Here is a 19989-nt window from a genome sequence, read left to right on the forward strand (position 1 = left end):
TTCCCAAATTCCCTCCACTATTCTCTTTGCATAATACTTTATTCACATTGCTTCACCATGCTGAAAGCTGCTGTGCACACTTTTACCCAAAGTGAACCACTCTTGGGCTTCTTTGGGTAATATGTAATTTCCCAAACCTCTTCCTCCTTTCACTCCCACCAGAGGACGTCCTTAAGGAAAACCTCCCATCACCTCCTATTTGCTCCTTTTCCTGTCATGGAGAGAACAGTCAGCACACGTCTCCACAGCCACTAATGCCCCCCAACCCCTGTTTAAAGGGGTGACAACACCTCTCTCACTTGCTGTCAATGGAGTGGCTCTGCAGGGTGCTGCACAGCTGAGCTAACTCTGAACATGGCTGTAAAGTGACGGAGAAGCCCTGGGACTGTCAACCAGCTTGTAGTTTACTTCTCCCTCATTTCTCTTCTCCCAATTCAATCTGCCCACGTTACACTCCAACACTCTGTCAGAGATTCTGGCATCTCCATCAAAACACACTTCAAAAAATAAACAGCTTTTCCACTGGCCCCAACCTTTCTCTTTTCTGCCAAGTGAAATAAACTATTTTACTAAAGCTATGAAGAATACATGTGAAAGCCAACAAATTAAAAAGCACTCAAATAGTCAGCTCATTTCTGTAAAATTCAAAAAGTGAAACAAAGACATATAGATTCATTTCACACACTGTGATATATATCAAGGATTTCAACCAGACAATTTTGAAATCTTGTTTATGGCTAATAGAGGCAGAAAAAGCAGTTTGACAGAGAATAAGACCAATCAAAATGTATTTTACTACAAATGTTACTGTATGACCATCTAATGGCCTATACAATCATATAAAGACATCTACCATGAAGCTATGAGGTACCTCATCTTGATATGGAACTTTATGGAGATGTTAATTTCATTTTTAAAGCAGGACAAAACTGTCCTGAATAAGAAATGGAATAAATAGCAGAGCCAGCAATTCTGCTACTAAACCAATCTGAGTTTCTGTAACACTTCAGCAGTGCCAAAAGACTACCACCTCCAATGTCCTAAGAAACTTATCTCAAGCTATAAATTGTGTGTAATGACATTTTAAGAGGAAGAAAGAGCATGCATACATCAAGAAAGAGTAGTGGCATTTCTGGGCTGACTTGATGCAATTCCCTCTATATGAACAGATAACATATTTTCAGTCAGCTCTGGTGATGTGCCATTAATGTTAGCAACAAAGAATAGAATAATATAACTGTTGATAAAAAGCAATAAAAGGAAACATTTCGCATGTTACACATCCATTCCATGCATTTGGATGCAAACTACTGATCATAATGGGTCATAAAGTAAAATCTGCGTTTACAATTTCTTTATATAATTTTTAATTGTATACACTTTGCTATAAATCAGATATTATCTCATAATTGGTATGTAATTGCTAGCTTTCACACTGGCAAAGTGCGAGACAAAAATTTTACCAATTTTCCAGCTAGTACAACAATTACAGCTGTCAAATATTATGCTGCCCCTCAGCTTTGAAAATACAAATGGAAGTGATGACAGAGTGGACTATGTACTTTCACTTGACCTTTAATTGTCTCAGACTCCAAGGAAACAGAAATATAGTGACAGACATACTGAAATTATCACATTTGAATATTTTTTCCCCCATTTTTAAACAGAGTAGGGGGTTGAATGATAAGGGACCAAATTTTTGTTGTGGTCTTTTAAAAACTGGTAGTTATGTTCTTTCACTGGCTTTGTGTGTATCTGTGAATCAATGTAAATAGAACCAAGGGAAATTGAAATGCTATGATAAATATATATAAATAAATATATTACATCCACATTTCAAATCGTCTGTCTTATTTACATGCTGTTATGCATTATTTTACGCTCCCTCTTCAGCACATGTTCTAGTCTGTCATAAACGCGGGTTGAACATGTGAGTTGCCTCGCTTACAGCTCTGTGTGAAGATGGCTAGATTCATGAACACATGTCAGAAAGAAGGTAATGTTCTCATACACGAGACAACATAGAGGCGCCAACAGTGCTAGAGACATGCATACGATCCACAAGACAACACATCCTATGAAAACAAAGAGTAATTTACATGCACATATGAATGTGTTGCATGTGCAACCACACACAATGACGGGCATCATCTGACCTTTCATGCCAAGCCACAAGGGGCGAGGACCTGTGGTCTTTTGACACGACCTTGGTCATTTGGGGATTCTTGTGCCAAACCAAAACAATAAATCCTGAAATCTAATCTAATATCTATCCTGGAAAGACAAAGAAATACCTGAGGAGGAGGGGCAAACCAAGAGGGGCACGAGTCCCAACCCAGCTTGACAGTTTATCTAACCATCAACATGCCAGATGGCAAAAGATGTGCCACATCCATCTTAGAATTGTGTCACCTGGTGCTGTGTTGCTTGGGATCTAAATTAGTCCCAAGCATTCCACCCACTTTGACCTTGAGCTTTGAATTTGGGTATCTTTTTGGTTAAACAGTCGGTACTACAACAGCATATATATATATATGTAAAGAAAGACTTGAAGTCTTTCACTCCAGCAGAGTCAGTTGGCCAATGTGGAGTTGGTAGCCAACAGGTGATAATTGCTAAATCATGGTAATGATCATCATAGATACACTGGTTTTCAGAATACGTGAAACTGAGATATACATGCTAAAAATTGCAATGATGTCAGTTTTGAAACCCTATTTTTACTTCTCTCACTTTTCCCTATTCATTAGTCAATATGTTGCTCCCAACACTTTATATGTGACGTTTTTTTTGGATCCCATCATCAAAAACAGATGTGGGTAGTGAGAGTCCATCCAATTTACTAAGCAATGTTGCTTGTATGCAGACAGCAAACACATGGCTCTTGGAATATTTTACACAGTCATACATCTAAAGTAGTCCTTTGTGATATTGACATCGCACATACTGATACTGCAAGGGCAAGTGTGCCTCAGTGTCCTGTGTACCTATAACAACATTGACTGGACACTTTCAATTGTTTCTTAGGCAAGGACAACTCAAGGCAGCTATACTGCCCATTTTAGAAATGTGACAAAGTGACTTTACATGTACAACCAAAGCACAGTTCAAATGTAAAAGTGCCATGACCGTCAATATTGTAGTTTTGTTAAGCTAGCTGCTCTGTAGCTCTTTTTCACATTGAGTTTCAGCTATTAGCTCCAGTGGCTTGTAAATATATTCACCTATATTGGACTCTTACAATCAGATGAGTTCTGGAGGCATGGATGTTATTTAGAAAATAAAGAAGATGTAATGTATTTTCACAACATACGTTTCAGTATTTAGCTTGTACTTCCTTTTTGTTTAATTTTACAATTATGTGCCCCTTTGTGTTTGGCTGCCACATTAAATTCCAATAATATAAATTCAGGTTTGTGGTTGGAATGTGATGAAATAAAAACATGTGAATACTGTGAATGGTTTTGTCAGGTGCTGTACTTTTCCATTTCAGTCAGTATTTTACTTTCCCTGTTTTGAAATAGCAAACATGACATTTGGTTAATAAATCTAAATTATTTTTACATTAACTCACACTTAAAGTCATGCATAGCAAGTGATGCGTGAACACGTGGTTTGTGCCCAAGTTAAACAGGGATAAAAGGAGAAAAATAGTCCTTAAATAGGAAGTGTAAGGGAGAATAAAATACAGTAAAGACAGTGGACAACCAAAACGGTAATCCAGACCTTGCACCTGTCTACACTCTGCTGGAGTTCATCTGCCACCGAGGAAACAGCAGACGGAGCCTCATGGGGGCAAAGCCTGCTAAATCCTCACCAAAATCCCACCCCTGTTGTTCCAATAACACACACTCACACACGCCTACACACCCAGATTGGCAGCTCCGCCTGGGTCAACAGTGCTCTCCCTGACATTCCAACAGTGAGACAGATACGACGGTGTCATCTCACCTGGCTCTGGACGGCTGCCACAGCAAAAGCTGATAGAGAGCAGAGTGGTGTCTGTGTTTATTTAGCTGTTTGCAGTATCAGTAATGTTTTAATTGACCCAAATGGCTACAGTCTTAAAGTCAGTCCAATGCTAAAGTGTTTAATGGAAGTGTTGGGAGGCAACAGCTCACTTGGGAAAATTTTGTTTGCGAGTTGCACATTATGGGCAAATGGCAAAAACACAGTTGTTAAATTGGAAGTCAAAAAACACCTACAGTCATATTGCCACATAGCTTGTAATGAATACAGCAAACACTGAACAACATGATCTTATCAGAAAAGATGAGGTCCTACATTCAAAAAGCTGTCACAAAAATTTTACAGGAAAAGAAGTCTAAAATGATGATTCCTCACCATGAAACTCAGCGGTGGCCCAGTCATGCTGCAGTGATATTTTTCTCCAATAAAAGGAGAAAAGAGCATCAAAATTAATGGGGCAAAAACCTGTTGATGTTCTGAAAGACCCCAGACCCTGACTGAGGTTTAACTTCCTGCATGGCAAATATTACAAACTACAGCCAGACATAAGACGAAACAGTTGGGTAAAATCATACTCAGGTTGCTAAAAATCTGAGATGTCACTTGCGAATTTAGTTGATCCATCCAGTTGGACTTTTGATTTAGCAGTTTGGGGCAAAGTTTTTAATATCTGCATGTACAGCAAACAGTGGCTCTTTAAAGTATTGACCTGGGTGGACTGAATACAAATGCACAAACCTTTTAGAATTTAAATTTTTCTACCATTTTAAAGAAACGTGGATCAATTTACTTCCACTTTTCACTTATGCACAACTATGTATGTACTAATCACATGGAATTCCAATAAGATGCAAAGACTGATTTTAATGAGACAAAATGGGGAAAAGTCCAGGGGTTATGACTTCTTTTGCAAGATGCAGTGTTTTTCATCAGATTATACAGAAGATACACACATGGATTAGTTTATAGTTAATTTCTTGACAAAAATACTTCTAAATTGGAGGGAGAAACCTGTAACCACATTTTAAAAAATGTCAAAACACAAAGTTTTGATGTGAGCAATTGACCCTGTTGCTACTGTGGCTAATGGTGTATATTCTTCTCTGAATGTTTATGTAAATAATTGTTTTGCACTTTATTGGGTCAACAGTGCTCTCCCTGACATTATGTAGTTTTTTTTTAATGTGTGAAGAGTGTGATTCTTTTTTCTTACACTTATTAAAGTATGTGAATGAAACTCTGCAGCTGACTGACATTTAACCCATTTTTTGTTGTTAGAAAACAGTAAAGCTAGTGGTTGTCATGGCACCGTAGCACTCTGTGGCAAAGGTTTTTGTATTAGATGTGCATTTCTCTGCCAGCCCCAACCCCCAGTTTATAAGCACAAGCACTCCCAAGTTCCTCGTCTTGTCACACCGAGTTCTTACGCTGAAAGCTGAGCAGACACAAAGAGACACTGACATCCAGAAGCCAGGGTTCATGCTCACTGCCGCGGCATTTAGTTTCAATTTAAGAAGTGGATGTCAGCTTTACAGCCTACTGATTTCCTTTTCTTTCACATGTATTGATCTGTTTATTTACCTATAACCTGATTCCTCTTCTCACACACTTTTTCTTATCTGGTCCAAGCACCAGGGATCTCACTCCCAGTTTAAAAATTCATGAGTATTCAGACTTCTGCTGTAATCCTGACTGACACTAAAAGTCTGTCTAGATTTAGTGTCATAAAATTTTCATCTGTAAATGTACAGTCAAGCCCTTTCCTTCTCCTCTCTCCTAAGGGGCACTCTGTCTTCACTGAGAGGTTTTTTTTTTGTCTTGCCCAGTTTGCAGGCCAAGCATAATTTTTTTTTCACTCACATGCACACCCCTATGAACATAAAATAAACAGGTATGCACACTGTGCAGATAACACACTCTTACACACGGAGAGCAGGAAAGAGAAAGATCACTGACATTAATCCACTGTGTTACATATGGGCTAAGCAGCAATGGACCCCATGGGTACAAAGTGACTGGAGTGGACAGTCCCTGTGGAAATCCAGCAGCCAGTGAGTGACACTGAAGTACAACCGTGTCAGACTTCTCACGAATAAGAAGTCTGGTTCTCCTTTATATATGCGTTTTGTCTTTTTGAAACCTAATTTGATTTTTTTTTTTTTCCTCCAGCATCATATATGCAGACACAGTTTGACACGAGAACCGAAACCTTTTGATGCTGGAACTTTTATTTAAATTTTCTGCTTTTATGTGATGGTTTTTTAACTAAGGAACAGGGCCACATTTCCAGCAGGTGCTGAGCAGCAACTCGTCCCACTGCAGCATTATCTAACAAGCGTCCTCCCTGTCGCTTGCAGTGGGAGCGATGCTTACATCGTGGACTTCAAAGCTGTGATTTCAGCAGCGTTACCCAATTATTCTGTCACAGTGACTGAGAGGTAATTGAAAAGCTTATTGGGAGATTTACACCAAACACAGAAATAATGGGAAAATTAGTTGAAGGAAATAAAAAATACTTTCTTAACACCAGACTGAGCATTTCAATCATCTGATACACAGGATTATTTTTAAATAAATTACACATCATTTCTTCCATCTGGGTCGAAAAGTGGTGGGTCTGCCATAAAATCTGGATCCTGTTGAAGCACATCTGAACTAAATCCCTTTGGCTGCCACACATTAGGCACCAATGACATTACATGTGGGAAAGTGGGAGCTGTAATTATGTACGCCAATATAGATAAGTAAAAACTTTAGAAGTGGTTGTCTTAAGCTTTTTTCCTCAACAATTCCTGTGAATCCCTTAAATCTACCAGTCCCAAAGCAGTATGGCTAAAAACTCACAATTTTACAAAATAAAGCCGGCACAAAATATCCAGATAGGGTCAACTGGGTTTACATACAGGCTACATTAAAACATTAACTAATTCAAACAAATAGACAAGACAAAAAATAAATACACTCCAACTACCCAACACTTCATATCTTATCACACTAAACACATTTATATAAAACTATTTTCATGTTTTATTGAAAATAGTTTTAAAATGCAAACTATGTTTATTTTTCATGTTTAAATTGTGCTTGTGCTTTTATTTCACATACATATAAGGCATCTAAATAACACTGAACTTCACAAACCAAAAATTACTGATTTAATGATTCAATTATTAATTATTAAATAATTCATAATTAAATCATTATTAATTAATAATGATAATTAATAATTATCATTATTTAATTACAAATAATGATCATTTTAAAAATAAGTACAACATTGTAGAGTATGGAAGTCTGTCTATGTTCATGAACTGTGTGAACCTGCAAAGATCTTGAACAAACTTCTTGTTCTTGTGAGGGCTATTGGCTTTCGACCCGCTTTATGTGTTTAATGTTCCACTTGAGTAAATAACTGCAGTTACACAACCTGCAAACTTTGACTGCAGTCAAATAAGCGGATGTAGATATTTTGGCACAAGTTGTAAGCAATACTTTGAGGTTTAGTACTTTACATGCACTCAATTACTTATATTAAATTGACTTTAAAGAGCAAAATAAATAGTGGACAATCACTTTTACTGGTGTCGAAGGGGAAAATAACAGTGTGATGAATTAAACTAAATGCTTAATTTATAGTGGAACTTAAATGTGGCTTGTTATATGATATTTTTTATTATTATTTCTATGCAGAATTCTTCACTTTTTTTCATTAAATGATTCCAATGGGCGTAGTGAGTTGATAAGACGCCTGGTGTTCAGGACCTTATGCTATCATTTAATGCCTTCAGCTCCTATCAGATATTTTCTTCCCGGATGAAAGAAGTTCAACCAAAGAATGTATTGATGAACAGAAAGCTCATCAACAGCCATTCTTAAAGGTTAAGTGCTGCTATTGCCACTATAGTAAGCGCTCACTTATCAGGGGGAATTTTAAAATAGCCCTTTAATTGCCTTTCAGAGTAATTTTGCTCTTTAAAACCCAGGAAACCGTCCTGGTAGAGAATAAGAATCAGATAACACCTTCAGTGATGGTAATAATTCTCATTACCAGGCACCACTGGCAACTTCCATTACTTCCATCTTCAAAATCCACCTGTGGCTTTCGGACCACTCTTGCGTGATTCAAGAGGGTTAAGTCAGCTTGAAGAGAACCGTAACCACGGTGTTGAAAAGCTCCACTCACACTAATGGACAGAATATGGAAGCAAGGAAGATCTCTCCTCTGGAGCCTCAACCCCATTTCCCATTGCACTTTTAATGTTGAGGTTTTTCTTTTTTTCTTTTTCTTTTTGCCCTTAACTCTAGAAAAAAATCAAAGGCACCTCTACCATGTCTTCCCACCACTTACACACCCTTGCACCTCCTGCACTCTGCAGCAGCTGTAAAATATGCATATCAACATTTCGCTGTTCTCCATTGATGTTCTCCATTCTTTTAATGCAGATTTCATTTCTACTCTCAAACACCTATCGACAACTAAATAAAAGTTTACCAACACATTGTCTATTTCTATAGACTCTTCACCTCACTTCTGCAGGGCATCTCCTTGAAAGCCATTATATCACCAACAAGCCTGCCAGCTTTTATTGGCACTTAAAAAGAAGGACGCTGAGTTTAGCTGTGGCAACCTACAGACTCCCTCCTTAGTGCCCTTGCTAGTTTGTCCTGGACATTCACTTCTGGTTTTTATTTTTATGGCACATCTGCATATATTGTTTATATTTTTCCTCCAGTGCAGACTTATCAACTTTCTCCAATCTTTTTATTTTTATCACTAACACAGGTTGCAATGCTCAGAGTACCAGACTGTAGTGCATTTATCCACATTTTGTGTAGCTTGAACCAGTTTTTTTTTGTTTTTTTTTGTGGCCTTAAACAGGCAAAAGCTAATAAAGTGAACTACATAGACACTGGCACTGAAAATTAACATATCAAAAAACATGTTTTATTTTATGTCAACACATTATAAATATATTTATGGTCAACAAGTTCTATACATTACCGGTGGAACATGTCTTGCATGAGTGGTTAAGGTAATTAAGAGGATGCAATACAAAGATTCTTGAATTCATATGAGTTACAACATTTAATGTCCCTTTGGGATCAATAAAGGATTTTTGAACTTGAACTGAAAATCCAAAGAAATTTAGTAACAAATTAGGAAGAAAGTAACAGATCCAACAGTCTGGAGACTGTAAACACTATAAATCAAAGACTGTATGCAGTATCGTTTTAATGTCCGACGGCCGCCTCAATACGTTTAACTTTGACTGTCCTCATCCTTGCCAGTCGCTTAATAGCTCTCTGTGCTCAAAGTTTTATCAAGTCATTTCTAGTTCTTTGGGATTTCTATGAATTTATATTTTTTTCAAACACAAAGCTGTGGAGATTTTTTTCTATCCACTAAGAATAAACACCTTCATTTAAAAACTGCATTTTGCTTTTACTAATATTTAATCTGGTTTCATATTCTGACACACTTAAGTGTGACAAACATGCAAGAAAAATACAATATCAGGAAAGGAGGCAAACACTTTTCCACACCAATGTATTTTAACAGTTAAACTTTTCGCCAGGTTACATGTCGGAATGTAATACTTCTGGAAAATGTTTTTCCTGCTGGAAACAAAAGAAATGCTATTTTTTCCACTCACTCTGCTTCTACTCCATGTCTTCAGCTGTCAAATGCACATGATTTCATTCTCTGAGATGCAGTTACTATTAAATGCACAACCTCATTTGATTTTCTGTCTTTGAACAAGTGCAAGGAAAGCCATTGCCCTGAAGACAAGAAAATGAATGTTTAAAGTGGAGAGGATAGCTTCAGTCAGATGAACGATGAGTAACTCCCATCTTTTGATCAAAATGGGAACTCATAGTACAGAGAAAGGAGAAATGGCTTTTTATCTCTATGCTTCACATATAGCCTGAAAGCATCTTTTTTTTAGAAACACCGCGTCTTGTGTTTCCTAATGAATGGAAATAAGAAAAAGATGGAAGATGTGGGGGGAAAAAACGAACTGATACAATCCACTGCATGTTTCAATTTACCTGACCCCATCAGATTGCACGCGTGTCTGATGGGGCATGAAATGTGTAAGCAATGGTGGCATGTGGAGAATCTCAAGTCACATGGTGAATAACACACTACAGGTATGACTCAGATCGGCAGGCGGCTGCTCAATGACTTCCGCTCCTCATGTATTATGGTATGAAGTCAAATATTCCACCAAGACTGTGTTTATCATTACCACTAAAAACATCAAACACACACACACGAACACCAACAATCCCAGGTCCCCATTTGTGAGAAACGATGCTCGGAGGGCAATGTCCACACACAGATGTCAGTGCTATTAAAGTGAATGCCCACGAGCTCCAGACTGAGACAGCTATGAATAAATTCATTACATTAATGTATTGACCCTAAAACTGTAAATGATGTTGAAATGCTGTAGTGTTGCAGGCAATTTATGTAATAGTCAATAAGGGAATGGGGGAAATTATGCAGAAGAAATTGCTTCAATGTGAAAGATGTTTTCATTTGTCTAACTGACCATCTTGCTTCCTGCAAACCCAAACTACCATTGTGTATACAAGTCTGCAGAGAAAAAGCCTCAGCTAGGCTCTATTTTAATTTTTATGCAATCACTGGGAAGGCATGGAGCTTCCACCACTTTTGTCCAAGAAAACCGCCTTGGCTACTCCACAATACAGGAATGCTCTGGTCCATTACATCAAGGCCTTACTGAGGCTGTGAGTGGGCTGCTGGTGATGGACCAATACAAGGAAGTGGCTGGGCAATGGTTTCCAGGCTGATGTGGTATCTATTGAGTATAGAGCACAACGTCTTACCACTGAGGTTTGAATGAGACATCGACTAAACGAAGAAGAAACGTAGCTCACAGTTTACTCACAGACTGCACGCGCACGCATGGGCCCACAATTTGCACACGTGTACACGCACACACAGCAATGCTGCCATTTTTCTCCCACTGTCCCTCTGTTTTTCTTAGATGTAAGGCACACATGTAAGATGGAAACAGTTAGTTTTGTCAACGATAATAAATTTCTTTAAAAAAAAAAAAAAAAGAATAGGCCCAAATTCCCAAACATTCTCAGTTTGGACTTTTAAAATCTCCTTTTAAGTGATTTCATTTTTGTGGGAATCTGGATAAGCTTTAATGACTGATGACAGAATGGTAACTATAAGATACAATGTGCAGAAGCTCAGCATTTCAGGGGATTTTCTCCAAGTTGACTTCCTTTATCGCTGGCCCTTCAGCTGGCATCCTGAGTATATTTTCTCTTCAACACGTTATTATGCCAACAGCTGGCGGAGGACCCCTGCTGATAGACTGTGAGATATTGCCTCATTTGTTAGGGAATGCTTTAACCATTACAAAGACTAATTTTCCACCCAATGTTAATAATCAAGCATTAGATCAAATTACGATATTCCCACACAGACTAGTCTGATTTTTTTTTTCTCTCCTTGCCTCATCAGAAAGAAAATTGAAGCCATCAATCTGAGGAATCTTCCAACAGGGACGCAGCAGTGTTCCTTGTTAACGCAGGTTACTGGATCCTCCATCGTGTACATTATTGATGGCCATCAGTCGGTATGTGTCTGACCGCATTTAAGTGTCTCAGCGGGGGTGGAGCAGTAATCAAACTCCAGCCACACAAACAGCACTGTCTGCTGCTTCAGTGCACCCTCTCATGTCTTCCATCAGCACATTGGAAGTGGCACTCACAAGTGATGTGTTCAGGAAAACAAATATTCACATGGCATCTGATGCGCATAAAGACAACCAGCGTGCTTTTATTGCAGAAGCTTAAACAGAACTGCTCCTGGATTCCAGCCTATTTCCTTGTCTCTTGTTTTGTAGGGGTGTGTAATTGTTTTATTAGTCAAATTTAAAGGCAAGTTCAGTAGGTAAATAGCTAATCAGCACAACCTTGTCAGCCCCTGTCACATGAGTTAATGCTGGTAAATGTGACGAGTTTAAATAATTAATATGCTGTCCCATTTCATTTCTTTCTCTCTCCTCTAAGAGAATATGTGGAGAGTTTCCTAATTAATGAATTTGTCTCATCTAATCCACAAGCTCCCTGAGGTGTTTTCAAACAGCAGCTTTGATAATAAAGATGCAAGTGAAGTTGACACACAACCAGAAAATTGCTGTCAACCAGAATGTTTATTTGACTTGCATTATTTGTGTCAGAGATACTAAATGACAGTAAAACAAGCAACAACTACACACCGTCTGCTATTTGCATACAATTCATAATGCAGAAGAAACATAATGCAAACATGCAAGAAGTTACTTAAATATGGTTCATTGAGACTGCAATAGGAGAGAGAGCCAGACTGTCAGAAGATAACAGGAAGGCTGGATTTAATTCAGCTAAGTTGCTTCTTTTTATTTTGAGATATACAATTTGTAGATACTGAAGACAATATACAATGTGAACTCTGCAATAATTTTGTCTTTTAAAACACAAACAAAAACTTTTTGTCAAGTAAAATCCCAGTTGACTTGAAAACATATTTCGAGATAAAATTCTCTACATTGGGATATTCTAACTTTTAGTATATTTTTTCTTCTCACTTTCTGGCCAAAGAAGCAATTAGTTTTAAAAGCAGCAACGAATGTTTCCCAAAACATATTCATCTCCCCTAGAAAACCAATGTTTGAGTTAAAGTTCCAACAATCAAGTCAGTACATGTAACATCTTAGGGTTAGAGAGCAGGACATGTGATTTTTTTTTTTTTCAGGCAAAGTGGCCAGGGAATGCTACTTAATATTAATGAGAAAAGTGCTACACAATTGGCCTATGAATTACCCAGCAGGGTTGACAGTGGATAGGGCAAAAATATCAGGTTAAGCCTATCATTAGCAGAGTGAGGTGATATTGTGCCCTGGTCACCTTGCAAAGGGAAAATATGAAGTCAGGCTGGTGTCACGGCAACTATTGATGTCAACAGAAAAAGTAGCAAAAAAAAAAACAGAAAAATTACTTGGAAGACTTAAGCATGAAGATCATGATGCAAGGACAGCTGCCAGGAATGTTTCCACATTTTGAAGAAAAATAAAAGCATGTGCAATCATTTATGAGTGTCTTTAGAAAAAATTTAAATATACACAATCAACTGTAACTTAAGTTAAGAATGAGAAATTAGATGGTAAGCTTTTTGCTTTTTTTGAGAAACTGGTGACCAATTGGTCAGGAAAAAAAAATCGAATCTGTTTTCATACCTGTGGTGTAGGACACACTCTCCTCGTTTCCTCTCACTGCAACATCTTAAGGGTGCAGCTTGTTTGAGCATGTACTATCGTCTGTCCAATCTGTTGATGGGGCAGAATGGGGAGGAAGATAAGGGGAGAGAAGCAAAGGGGAGCATGTTTTAGACATACTGAGGGGAAGGAGGTTGGTTCTGGCACATAGCCACAAGTGGGTAGAGTATCCAGGAATTGTACTTAAGTAAAAAGTCTTGTTTCTTGAGCAAGATACGTTTTGCATGAGTAAAAGTGAAAAGTGGTCATCCAAAATAATACTTAAGAATAAAGTATTTGGTAAAAAAAAGTTACTCAGGAACTGATTAACTGATCATAACATCTGATTTATTATTTAAAAATGTCTGGCAAAAATATAAATTATGTGCAAATTTTGGTACTCTAAAGACAACACACTAATAAATGATGTTCTCAAAACAACAAATTCAGACAGGAGAAAAATAATCTAACAGATGTTTTTAAAATAAAACCTATGAAACCAATACATAGAGTAACATGTTAGAAAAGGGTAAGGTAATTCTAGTTAGAACTTGACTTCCAAATGGCACAGCAAGCTCAGCATACAAAAAGAAGGTTTTGTAAAAAAATTTTTAGAAAGTCTCACTTTAGCAAACAGTAAGGGTGTGTGTTTGTGACTGGAGCTTTATTGGTTAAAAAAAATGTTGTTCTTCATTCAGTGGAGTTATCTGTCATGGGTAGATTAGCCAGAAATTGTATTCAAGTAAGAGTAGTGATACTTCACAGTAATATCAATCAAGTTAAAGTAAACGGCAGGATGTAGTAAAACTACTCCTATAAGTTTTTTGTTTTTTTTAAAGTTACTCAAGTAACTAACTAAATACGACCCAATACTGCAAATGACATATATACATATATACTGTCAAACCTAAATCTGGAGGCTCAGTATTCTGTAATCAAAAACACTCATTCAAATGTATTCATGGTGAAACAGAAGGTTCTTTTTTAGATCACTGCTCTGGTTTTGTTTATTGTGGGGAATTCCACTGAGACCATACAGCCCTTTCTGAAGTGTGAAGTCTCCTTTTTATGTTTCCTTCCTTCCTGTCTGACAGTTTGGAAAATGCATCTATAGATTTACTCCTCACAGATTCCATCACTGCTGTTAACTTTAAAATAGGTCTATGTAGTTTTTGCAGGACTGGAGTTACAATAACTAGGAACCCCAGGGAGATATAAAATATAAGGTTGCGTAATACGTCACAAATTTATAATCATAACATCAGTATGTGCAATATTAAGAGCCTTAGCATTCTTATCCATGTTAAGGCTTGTTTGAAATGCAATAATAGTTGGGTAATTTAATTCAAGTGTCCTGAGATTACTGCATGTTAAATAGCTTGTTGGATTATCACTGGGGTAGATGCCCACAACTAATTTTTGTAAACCTTTAGCATGTTGTAAACATGCATGCTAGAGGTGTCAGAGAGCGCTGGAAACACAGATGAGACATAGATAAGGAAAATATATTTTATTGTTTTTGCTAGCAACATCTCTTTTTTTAAAATAATGCTATTGCATGATTTTCTAATATTGCACAGCTTCAGGGGAGAGAGAGGGATGCATAAATGCATAAATCATCTCCTCGGAGATGATTTATGCATAGATCTTTGCTTATCTATGCCATAGTCCTGTTTACTTCTGATATTACCTAAGCAAACTGACACAAAATAAAAATATGAGCTGCAGATCCCCTGTTAGCGGCAGTAGTTATAAATCTATCAGAAAATAGATAAATTATCCCCATTTTGACATCAATTCACAAGTCTTCAAGCTTTATTTTTAAATCAGCTCCACACAAGTGCATCAAATGTTGTTGGATGCTAAATTCATAACAGCTCTTGATCACAGACTTAAAGGATTCCTTCCTTTGGTCAATTGGTTAATGCATCTATAGTTGATCCCCCCCGACACACACAACTACCAGAATGTTTTTGGTGACTAGCCCTCAGCGCACGCAGAAAATATGAGTAATGCCTGTCGTTGCCCCTTTACAACTCACACTTTCTGCCACAAAAAGCATATTGACAATTAGGTCCCTGGGTCAACTCTGACTTCATGGTTTATTGATAAGGAAGCCCAGGAGAAACTTCCTTATCAAGAAAAGATAAGGAATTCCTTTCTTGATACTGAAAGTCTCAGAGACTTTGTGAAAACAAAACAAGTCAGAAGTGACTTGCTTCTTTTAAATTTCCTAAAGATACTCAGTCCAACCATTGATGCAGGACAGTATGAGGTGTACGGTAAGATGCACCGAGTTTGCATTTTCTGCAGCTCATCCTTGTTAAGATCAGGTTAAATTTTAAAGCTTGCCTTGCAGCCTCGCCATCATGTTTCCAGTCGATGTGACAAGGATATTGTGCAACTGCTTTGCAGCATCTTGAAGGTAATGTGATCAAACACACCACACAGCAAAATTCACCGGAGGTGTTATGTCGAGGGATGGGAAGGGCTGGGGTTTGGATCAGGGAAGGGAGGGGGGCAGAGAATGAGGAGAGTCAACAGGGGGTTTGCGTGTAAAGCTGCCAGGTGTCTCTTCCCATCCCAAACCCCAAAGCAGCAGCCGCCTGTACTCAACAGCCCGGGAGGCATTCTCAATGACAATAAGACATCATCTGCAGGCGCAACAATTACCCCCTGTCATTCTGCCGAGCCTCTCTGTTAATTACACAAACCATTTCATTCAAGATGGCATGCTTGGCTGCAAGCCCAGAAATCATTTCTGTATATGCATCTGTCGGATCCACGAACAGGTTAATCAGGTTAGTCAGGAGTTAATTCAGGTGGCTTTGATTCAGGGACAAGCTGGATACGCTCCAGGAGAACACGTTTCCCTCCAACGTGCCAGGGTTGGGCCGTTTTTGTTATTTAAAAATGCTTTCATCGCTCCAACCACATCCTGTTTGCGTTCTTCTCCAGCATGTCTGTCAGTACTCCAGCTGAGCAATTATGACGTTCCTGAATTGTTCACATTAGGCGATCAACTGCAAAGCACAACGTGTCAGAACCTGTTTTTGATTCGAGAAAACGGTTGAGCTTCAATATCACATTCACACTATTCTGTAATATCCCCTGATAGCTCTGTTTGCACTGTCACAAGCTGTTCTGTAATATAGAATGATTAATTTTTTTCTTTCCAATGGAGGTTAAGTTGCTCAGAAACGTAGCTTCCAATTTACCAGGCACACAGCGATGAGTAATTTTTGTTTTAGACAGGGTCTAACTGTATTTTAGTTCAGACATTATTCAGACATTGGCATCCTAACAGGATTAAAATCATGTAATGTTCATTTGCTTTTGGTCCAGCGTGCATAAAATTGAGTTTCATAATAAAATATGAGAATATGAGAAAAATAAAATGGAAATTCCCTGAAAACCTTCTCTGCTTTAATGTTTGTTATTCCCTTTGGGTAAAGTCTGACTGATGAGAAACTCAATTTTACCCACCTATTTATTAACAGAAAACAGCATGCATACAGGGGGATTTCTGCCATGTTCCACTCATTACAGACCATATCATCCTTGGGGCTTGGAGAGTGGGAACATGCCTTTGTAGTATGTTCAGTAAATGCAATTTGGGCCAGATCCAGTTACATCTAACGATAGATTTTTTTTTTTCCATCCAAGTCTGCTGCAGTAAATTTAAAACTTGATATGTTTCATTTTAGTTTTATTATTTGATATGGTTCAACATTTTAACTGGGTCCTTTGTTGGGTTTGTTTTAGGCAGTCTCACAGGAACACACAAACAATCAGCACAATCCAGCAGACAGATATAGAGCATTTTTACCCCCGAGACCTAAAAAAGAAGACAATGATTTAAAGGCAACTTTAAAAATCTAGATCACCCCAACAATATTTTTAAAACGCTGCTAATGAGGGTAAAGCTATTAGTCACATGCCAGTCACTCAATGTCATACAATTTTCCTATCAGAACTTCTCTGAAAACTGAAATCTTACTTTTATCTATTTGTAGCTTTGTGAGGCAACACAAAAAAGTTGTTTAAAAAAAAGCTCAGGGAAATACAGTACTGTGGAAAATAATTTACTGATTTCTTCTGTTTTTGCTTTTTTTTTGTCACACTTGCAAGTTTCAGAATATTAAAGAAAAGCTGAGTAAAAACAAAAAAAAGTACACAAATGATAATTTATTTAAGGAAGATAAAGCTTTCCAAACCAACGTGGCCCTAAGACGAAAGGCAACGTAAACCTACTTACCACTATAGGGAGGAGCAGTTACCATCATTTGTACTATCAGGCAATCTGTCTTTGTATTGCTGCAGAGGTAGTTTGAACCACTCTTGCAGAATTTATGGACATTATCCACAGTGGACAGCTGAGCATAAACTCTCATTTTAGGCGCTACCAAAGTATCTCAGTCTGATTTGTATTATATTGACCGAGTCATTTCAAAAGCTTCATTCAGGTTTTTGTTTGTTTTTTATCCCATTCAGAGGTGGACTTGTAGTGTGCTCTGCTGTACAGCCTCTGAGAACTGGATCCTGAGAAGTGATTCAGTTTGTAGCTTATAGAGTTAACTCCTCCATACAGTCATGATTGTGAACCAATCCCCAATAAAGACAACTTATTTTCCTCTATAGCTATAGTTCCAGGAATAGAAATTCACTTTGGTCCAATTCTCCATGGATGAGTTCCTCTAAAACCACCTCTGATGGTTAATCCACTAATTCTTGTCTTGGCAAAATTACATTTCATTCCTGTCACTCACTAGAGTCTGATCAGGAAGAGGATCACCCAACACATTTATCAAAGTATAAATAAAGATCTTTCAGCTGTTCCTGGGTTGTGGTCTGGGTTTTGGGTTCAATTCATACTTGAATCATTACACTGCGGGTATGTTTCTTTTTTTTCCTTTTCTGAAATGCTGCATTAGTTTTATGTCAGATGTGATAGCACACATAGTTTCCAAAGATTTCCACTTTTGGAAATGTTAATCCACAGAATATGTTTGTGGAGGAATCGTGTTTTTTTAGGAAAATGCTAGTTGGGTCTCTGTTTAATTTGTTCAGCAGAACTTTTCACCCAAGAACCCCACTATGAACCTCTTTTGTCCAGACCTGGTCAGGAATCACACACACACAAAAAACATCTGGAACAAAATTATATTTTCACACAGGATCAATCTGTTTGAAACTGATGCATCAGTATTTAATAGGGCAACAACTGATCTGAGCTGATAAGGCTTTGAAATGATATTTTATCCATTTAATTATGCTTGATCCAAGAAGACTGCTGAACATTCAAAACTAACATCTCTGTTTATGAGCAGGCTTGTAACAGCATCACCTCTGATACTGTGAATGAAAGACCTGTTAATACACTAAGGTGTTTCAGAGCCCCATAAACAAACAGCCATGGTATTTCATTATGAGCCGTAAAAAAACAAAAACACTGGTAGGTTTTACAGGGGATGAGAGTGTGGGTAACCAGAGATGTACACTTCCGACATCCAGGCAAACCCACAACTACTAGCTGCCCAAACCTCCCACACAGCTCTGGGTCACAGTCAGCCACACAGACCCCCCACTTCCATGACCACACTGCCACACTGAACAGTAAACAGGAAAACAACACCATTTTGCCAAAACATTTTGGAAGCCAGGCAAAATGTTAGCCCAAGTCATTTATTCCATCAAACTAAGCATATTTAGGGAGAAATGTTACAGTTTTATGAGTAGCCATGATTTTAAATATCAAGACATAAATCAATGTTAAAATTTCTTGGTTTAAAGCATTTTTTTAAGTAACTTTGAAATCCATGAGCTGATGCTCACTGACCTCGTCCAGCTTCAGATATGAATAAAATGATAAACTAATGAAATCTAGTTTTTGTTGCATAGATAAAAAAATCTTTTGTATTCATATTACAAAAGATTTGACTTTGATAGCAACCAATACAATACAAAAAGAATATACAAAGGAGCTGCTGAATTAAATATCTAACAGCAAAAAAATGAAGTGTTAAGATAATAGACACACCAGCCACTTTATTAGGTACACCTCTTCAATTGCTTTTTAGGACAGGGCAGGAGTTAAATGCATCTTAGTATCTATGAAGTGGTGATGAATTGCTTCAGTTTATATCACGCATCATAGGAAGAAGGACGTTTTAGTGAATTTGAATGTGGGAAGTTTTTTGGTGCGGGCAGTTCTGAGAATTTAACAGAAACCGGCCCCGCATGAGCAAACGCCAGAAAGCAGCAGTCATTCGGATGAAAATGCGAATGACCGCACCAGTTGCTGCTGCTGGGAGTTGAGAAAACAGGCTAACAGATTGGAAAAACATTGCCTGCTTCTGCCTTGTATCTTCCGTTTGGCTGGTGGTGGAGGCAGAATGATTTTTTTGGAACCCTTTTGACCACTTCATGCCAGTTAAGCATCATTTAAATGGCCTATTTCTTATTAAACATAGTTTCTCAACTCTTATCCCATATTCCATTTGTGTGACAAACACTGAAAACATAAAATAAGTTGATTTTTTAAAAATGTTTTACCGGAGCATGCGCCGTCCACGCCGGTAAAACAGGTGTTGTCAATAACACTAATTAGGACTGAACCCTCATTAATCGAAATGGTATGATTGTTAGGAGAAAAAAATAGTTCATGTTTGACAGAAATTGTTTTGTCTTCGTACAACAAAAAGCAAAATCAGAAAGCATCCTACCTTAATGGATACGC

Source organism: Xiphophorus maculatus, chromosome 10, assembly GCF_002775205.1.
Source record: "Xiphophorus maculatus strain JP 163 A chromosome 10, X_maculatus-5.0-male, whole genome shotgun sequence".
NCBI classification, from domain to species: Eukaryota; Metazoa; Chordata; class Actinopteri; order Cyprinodontiformes; family Poeciliidae; genus Xiphophorus; species Xiphophorus maculatus.